This window comes from Melozone crissalis, unplaced genomic scaffold (genome assembly GCF_028551555.1).
Source record: "Melozone crissalis strain CALT ecotype California unplaced genomic scaffold, PUWL_Pcris_2 ptg000045l_1, whole genome shotgun sequence".
Taxonomy (NCBI): domain Eukaryota; kingdom Metazoa; phylum Chordata; class Aves; order Passeriformes; family Passerellidae; genus Melozone; species Melozone crissalis.
Window position 1 is genome coordinate 24,512,558 of NW_026535823.1, and position 8,302 is coordinate 24,520,859.

The window sequence follows — 8,302 nt, forward strand, 5'->3', positions numbered from 1 at the left end:
CTGAGAAATGGACTTGGCCTGGAAAGTCAAGTTGTTTTCCTGTTTCCCAGCAGGAAAACAGCTTGGGGTGCAGGTTTGTGAAAGAGGAGCAGGATTAGGGCTGCAAGGGGGCAGCAGGGTCACCCTGCTCCTGGTCCTGCAACATGGACCTGAGTCTGGGACTAATTGGGCTTGGCTGAGGATGGGTCTTTGGTAAATCAGGGCTTGGAGAAAACTCTTTCCCTGACATCTGCTGATTTTTATGGGAGTCAGAGAGTTAAACACCTTCTGGGCTCTGTGTCTAACCTGGTGAGCCTGGTGCAGGCAAGATGCAATCCTACCATTCCTGCAGCTGGGCACTGTCCCTGCACCCAGGAATGGAAATATTCCCCTTCACCATCTGCAAAAGGCAAAGAACAGGCTGCAGTCTGACAGTGGAGAGGCTGGGATTCATCATTGCCATCATCCCCATCATCTCCATCACCCCCATCACCCCCATCACCCCCATCATCCCCATCACCCCCATCACCCTCATCATCCTCATCATCCCCATCACCCCCATCATCCCCATCATCCTCATCATTTCTATCATCCCCATCACCCCTATCATCCTCATCATCTCCATCACCCCCATCACCTCCATCATCCCCATCATCCTCATCATCCCCATCATCCTCATCATCTCTATCATCCTCATCATCCCCATCATCCCCATCACCCCCATCATCCCCACCATCCCCATCATCCCCATCACCCCCATCATCCCCATCACCCCCATCACCTCCATCACCTCCATCATCCCCATCATCCCCATCATCCCCATCATCCCCATCACACCCATCATCCTCATCATCCCCATCACCCCTATCATCTCCATCACCACCATCATCCCCATTATCCCCCATCCTCACCTGGGGGTGCTGCTGGCAGAGACTGGAGGGTCAGCATTGAAGAATTTGCTGAGCTAAAAGCAGCTTTTATCCAGAAAGGGGCTGCAAAGCATGGAGACAGCAGGTAAAACTTAAGCAAGAGCCCCAGGTGATGTACAGACAAAAGCTGCAGGAATTTAAGCCACTTAGGCATTATTAACAGCTGGGTTTGTCCGACATGTGCCTTGCAGCAGGTTAAAATAAAACCCCAGCACAGTCCCTGCTGGACTTGGAGCTCCTGAAAACAGAGCCAGCCCCAGTGTATAATAGGATCTTCACTGCTGTTCTGGGGCTTGAATAACATTATGGTGACTTTGCATAGATTTTTTTGCCCTTAATGCAAATAGGGAAATGATTTTCTAATCAGGTAAGATTAGGCTGAAACATGATAGCTGGAGTTTGGTTTGTTAATGAAATACAAAGAAGTAGCCTGTACCTTTGTAAACTATTCTTAAAAATAATGCAATGTTAAAAAAAACAAATTGGTTTCTTTGGCTAGCAGTCATGTGAGAGAGCCTTGATGCAAATCTTTGTAATGAGTGCATTCTGATGAGCGTTTGAAAAATATATATGTATTTATTTGCATTGATATGTTTATATGGCTTTACATATCAACTTAGTCAGGAAAAATTGAATAAAATGTCTCAGGTCTGGGAAATGAGAAGAGATTATGAAAAGCAGATTTAATATAGCACCGTTTTTTGATGTTTGTGGCACATTTCATCATATTGCCAGAGACACCCAATTACACAGCTTGCAGAGTAATCAGCAAATGGGGAATCCGAAGGAGAATATTAACTCTGGTCTTTTTTTTTCCCCTTCCTCTCCTCCTTCTTTAGCAAATATTATGTTATGCCTTATGGAAATGGATCAAAATGCCACATGTGCAGTTAATACTGAGCTCTGGAGCTCTTTCAAATCTTATTTTTCCCCTCACATTGTATTTTTCTGGAACAAACCTCCTGATAACTTTAGGACATGGTCTTCAAGGCCAAAGCACCACCTTAAACTTCCTGCAAGTTTGGGTTTCAGTTTTAGCTGGTGGCTGAATTTACCTCATCAGCCTTGTGTGAGGGAAAATTTGAGTTATTAATTGAAGATTACCACGTGTAAGGACGTGATCATAGTTCATCCATTTATTTCCCTCTTTGTGAAGGCAGGAATTTACTGAGCAGTTTGATGTCCTTGATGGTCACAGACACTCCTCACCCACATGGTTTTTAATATTCAAAGCAGACCTGTAACTGCAGTGGAAAAGGAGATCTAATGATTAATATTTCCCTTATTGTGGATTTAAAAAAAAAACAGCAATGGCTGCAGTGTAGGGCAGTTGTGGCTGGCTGATGTTTTGGGTGCATGTGATCAAACAGTCTTCAAAGGCACTGATGGAACTGGGTCAAAACTATTAGCACTAAAATTTTTGCAGTCTCTGCCCACATTCCCACTGTTCTGGTTCTCTGCCTGGCTTAAGAAAAAGCCACTTTTCTTGAGAATGTCTAAAAACTTATTAATCACTGTTACAAATGCACTTGCATTTCCTCCCAGATTACTTTTCCCCTTCTATGTGTTTCCCTTTACAATATTTCTACAGTTGTGAAAATAAATTGGGAAATCATATTAAGGGGGGATGACATTCTGAAATGGAATAATCTGATTTTTTTAGAAAGAGCTTGATTATCAGATGACTTCAGGAAAATATTGATAAACTCAGAAATATTTTTTTTATCTGCTTCACCAGGCATCAAATTGTGCCTATACCCAAGGTGAAAATCCCATTAAATAATTACCAACTTCCTGCCCATGAAGCAGTTTCACCTTTTAGGTTCAAACTAACTTTAAAGGAACAGGAGGTGCAGGAATGAGTTTGCAGCAGCTTTTCTGCCATCTCCTGGAGCACACCCCACTATGGCTAGGTGTAGAAAAGGGGACAGGACCTCCACCAAAAGAACAGAAGCATCCTCAAAATCACACAGAAAGCCCAATTGTTTGAGAGTGGTCACATTTATTGTGCACCACTGCCTTTAGAGATGTGCTGTCTGGTCAGGTCTTCCTTATCTTCACCTCAGCAGGCAGGAATTTTCCCTGGGTTGGTGACAAGAGGTGCTGCAGCCACTGCAGTGGTGTTTTATGGCCAAGGGTCATTTTCACCTGCCACCCCAACAGCAAGAAGCTGATATTCAGCACCTTCTCGTGCACCTTTTCTGTGTGGCCCCAGCCTCAGGTTAATTAATGATTCACAAAATGCATTTTTCTTGGTTTTTTTTTTTTCCTTTTTATTAGCTGAGTATGAAAACAGGCAATAATTTTACAGAAAGCAGGACTGGCACAATTGGTACATAGCATCATGCTGCAGCTTTTCAGAAATGAATATAAACTCTTTTTTTTCTTCTTCTTCTTCTTGTTCATTTACCTACCAGAATAAATAAATATGATACACATTTGAGTTCCTCAATAGTGAATTCTAAAGCACAAGGTCTTACACTACAGCTCAATTTTACAGCGATCTGTACAGTGTATTACTTTGATTTCCTTTTTGCAATTTAAAAGCCTTTGTTCCTTTGCAAGATGGGTTTGACATACAAACATGGGTACACTTTGGAGCTAACTGTACACCTTGGGTCAGAACCAGGGGAAAAAAAATAAATTTACTTCCTCTTGGCATGAGAAAATAAACAAAAAAGTTATTTTCCATTGCACAGACACATCTAAGGTTCTGCTTTATGGGATGGCCCCACTCAATGGACAGAGCAGTTAGGAAAGGCTTTGGCCATTCATAGAGCATCAGCTGCACCATTTAATTTGCTGTGGGTTTAATGTGCGTCTTACAGAGGTTCTGAAGAGGACTTCTAGCCCGGAACCCAGACTATTAAAAATATAATTACATTTTTTTGTTAGTATACAGAAAATTATATATTCTTTACAAACCAATGTGGGGGTTGAGTGCTGTTCCCAGCCGTGCTCCAGCGAAAATGGTGCAGTAATTCCACTCCAGCAAGTGATGGGGGTCCCAATTTGTGCACCTCAGCTTTTGCATCTCCTCCCCAGGAGCCTGGGACAGCCAGGGCCGGTGTGGATGCTGCTGCCTGAGCTGCTGGGGAGCAAAGAGCCCCCACAAAGCCTTTGGGGAGCACGGGAGGGAACCTGGAACGCGGCGGGAGCGTCGCAGCCGCGCGCCAGAGCAGGGGATTTCTTTGTTTGTTTGATCTTGCATTGCTGACATTTTTGGGGGTTGTTGTTCATTACACCAACCTCTTCTTATCCTTCCACTGTGGATTTGGGCTGAGGGCAGACCCACGCAGAGAAATAGGCTTTTTTTTCAGTCAAAATTAAAAAAAAATTAGATGTATTCTGCTGCTCTAGAACAGATCGTAAAAAAGCAGCAAGGGGCACATGGAGGGCTAAGAAGGGGGGAAAAGAAAAATCAACACAGCTCGTAAAAACCAGCAGGAAAGTTCTGTAATTGACTTTTTTCAAGCTTAATTGAATTATGTTTCAGAGCTACTGTAATTAAACTAATAGAATATGGTGGATTTTAATTTGCATTCCTTTTCTAGAGAGGTTTATTTAATCTTTTATGTATGAACTCTTCAGAAATGTCCTGATGTTGCTCAAAATTGTCATGTCAGTAGAAGTACCGCACATGGAACACAGGGACAGAAATAATTACAGTTCCCACACTTGTGTCCACCCACTTTGGTTTTTCTTCAGCAAAAATGAGCATCTCTCTGGCTGGCTGCAGTGGCAACACATACCTACAGCTCATTAAAAATTCTTCACATGGTGAAACAGCTAAATGAGAAAGGAGATGTGGAGGGATCTGCCTGCTGATGGTTATTTTCATATTTGGCAGCATTTTTTTGTGTTTCCTACACAGCAAATGATGATTTTTCTTGGAGGAAATAGAAGGAAGAACAATATTTCCCTTTATTCCCATATTCACCATCAAGGACATTTCCGCCTTTTAACCTAAAATAATTTTAAAAACAAAAAAAAATGGAAAAAAAGATGTTTCAGCTTCCCAGCATCATTACTGGATACTTTCTCATTTAGCATTTCTTCTGCACTGTTTAAATATTTTCCTTTTTTATTTTTTAATTAACACTTATTAGACTTCTCTTGCATGTAGAAGACATTTAACTGCAAACTTTTGCCCTCAATATCGTGACTGATTTTCTCCTGGGACTTGGTCCTGCAAGGACTGTGTATAAAACCTTTATAAATTTGCTAAGGAGGGTTTGGAGCTGTAGCTGGTTCACCAAGGAGAGGCAAAGCAAACAAAGCCATAGGAAGGGCAAAAGGTTGGCAGAGGAAATATCCGGATCTATAACCTGTTTCCAAATAGAACTAGGGAGACTTCATCCAGATTTTCCCCCACTCTTTTTAAAGGATTTGGCAAATTCTCTTCCTGGCCTATGTGCCACGCTGTGCATTTGTCTGGCATTCCTTTCAGACATTAAAAAATCAACTTGATCATCTGCCCCACAGAACACAAAAGGCTGCTTCCCTTCTTACATTTCACCTCCCCGTGGGTGGAGCTGTCCCAGGAATGCCCTGCCCTGCACCAGGCTGGCACAGCACCCAGAGGGGATGGAAAACTCTCTTCCTCCCCTATAACAGCTCAGCTGTAGGGTTACAACTCTCTGTGTTACACTCCAAGCATTTTATGCCTGTGATGGAAGAAGCCTCGTTATATCCAATTAAAATATTTGTTAAGAAGTGTCAGATCTCTGTCTGGAAGTGAGGAGGGGGACCTCAATCTGTATTGATTCTGAGACTGATATCAGTGACTTCATTTTCCTAAACAGCTGGGGCTGGTGGAAGGCAAGGGGACAAGCAGAGCTCACATCCCACATCAGGACATTTGCAGGGGTTTTTCCCACCTGGAGAAACATCCAGCTAAATTCAAAGAGGAATGATGCAGAATCACTCCTTTCAGCCTTCCCAATACATACACAGGATTATATTGCTGGGGGAGTTTCTCCCTATGTTATTTCATTATTTTCTTTCGGTCAGAAATAGCCCAAGAGCTCAGAGACCTTACAACAATATGCAGGCAAGATTCAGTTTTGACAGATAATTAATTATTATAATTTTGCAAGCTGTGAGCCGAGATTCTTGCATTTTTGCATTTCCAAATCAATTCTGGCTTTTCAGGTCAGCTCACTCCCCTCATGGATGTTTAAGGTTGAATGTAAGAAGGTAAACCCCAAACATCACATAAAATACTTTAGGGGCTCATCTGTATTTAAGAAAACCTAATTTTTTCTGTTTATTTTTAAATTTTAGGTATTTTTACCCTGGTTCAGAATGGGAGAAAAAATCTCCAGGTGGGAATGACTCACATGCCCTGGTCCAGGAGCAGCTGCACCTCAGTCAGCTGCTGCTCCTCGCAGAGGCAGATGAGTATGGTGCTGAACAAATACCCCTGGGGACTGATGGAGATCCAGGTGTCTCCTCTCCCCGTTTGCTCCCTGAGCCTCACCCCAATGCTGGTTTTTAATGGGGTGAGAGATGCTCCACTGGGAAGTTCATGGTAGCAGATCCAAGGCTCTGTGAAGAACGAGATCAGCAGAACACAGGGATGAAAGGGGTCAGGCTCCAGGGTCAGTTGAGATGTGTGAAGGCTGTGAATGTTAAAATGAATTTTTGCATTGAGGCACAGGGAAGAGTTTCCCTCCGTGGCTCAGTGGGGAAGGTCTTGTCTCCCTCCAGAGGATCATGGCAAATCTAGTGCTGGATCAAGCTTATCTCCTGTGCTCTGTGTCCTTGCCTTGCAGGAGCAGGCCATAAATCCGGGTGTTCTGACCCTCCTGTGGCAGATGCTGTACCATCGTGAGCCATGGTCAGGCTCTGTGTGCCCTGGTGGGAGCTGATGCCTCCCTTTCCAGCCCCAAGGGCACAGAAGAGATGCCTGTGCTACCTGGAATGCTGCAAGAGTGACTACAACCCCGTGCTCTCTGCCTGACACACCACTGACATGAGCTGCAGTTTCATGGGCATCTTAATTAATTAAAAAGAGCTCAAGTGCAGATCTGATCTCACACCCAATTACCTCACTTGTTCACTGGCACCAAGGAACAACATCAGAAGTGGTGCTCATTAAATTTGTGTTTGCCCTGCTCTGGTAAAGCAACTCCATGGCCTACAACAGTGCAGAGGTCAGCAGGGCACAGAAAAAAATATAGGTAAATAAAGCCTTTTGAGGAAGGAGGAGGAAAATTAAAGCTTTGTTTGGGTGTCCCTGGCTTGGGTGACAGACAGCAAAAACTGAAAGCTGGGACTTTCTTTCTGGACAGAGTAAATGTGCTTTGGTGGTTTTAATTTACTCAGACTCCTTTGAAAGCGGCAGCCAAAAATCTGCTTCCTACAAATACATTTGGTTTTGGCAAAGTGGAGAATTCTGCCGGTCACGGCGGCTGATTTGACACAGTCAGGAAAACTAAAGCATGAGAGAAAAGCCCCAAACTGAAGCGTTTGGCACAACAGAAATATTTATGGAAGACACTCCATTTTCCTTGGAAGCTGGGGCAGTTGATGAGCTTCCCCCTCCCAAGGTCTGCTCCTGCTACAACTTTATGAGGGATAAATCATTATTTCTCATCAAACAGCTGGTCTTACATCTCTATTTGTGGGAATTGGATGGTTTTTCAAGAAGTAATAATGTAGCAGAAATCACTCTTTCCCTCCAGTTTTAAATAGGTAATTTGACCCCCAGTACGAAGCAAGGTGGGAGTAAGAGGGGCCACACTTGGGTGGCTATGGGTCTACACTTCAGGTTAAATAAATTCTGGTTATTTGCAGAAAGACAACACAGATCTGCCCAGGCTGTCAGTGACACACCCAGTTGACATTCTTGGGACACGAACATGCCACCTGCCCCAGAGTCACTCTGGATTTTTTAATCCTAGGCAATGTTAGAGAAATCTGAATATCATCCCTCAATGCTCAGAGGAATAGCAGTGAGTCTAAAATGTTTATTTGGATTTGGTTAGGCACAAAAAAAAGGAAAAAAAAAAAGTGATGATTTAAATTGGCAGAAACATTCCTTCTGAAAAGAAAAACCACCCAAGGGTGAATGATGGGTCATTCCACTGAAATGAGACTGTAACTGTTCAGTGCGGTAATTCTGAAGCTGGTGAATTTTGGTTACTTGCAAACCCTGCATTTTTCCAAGTTCATCTATTCCCCCTCACCTCCCAAGAGAATATAAGGCCCCTGCTTACACCTGCTTTGCCTCCAGCAGTTCAGCATTTTTCACTTGTTACATTTTCACTTGATAACACTTTCTGGACTGAGGGCCTGAGAACAGAATTTGGAGATCAGAGATTTTTTCCTGGACACAGCTTGCATTAATCAAGTTTTCTGTCAAAGAACCATAAAGTTCATGGTGTGTG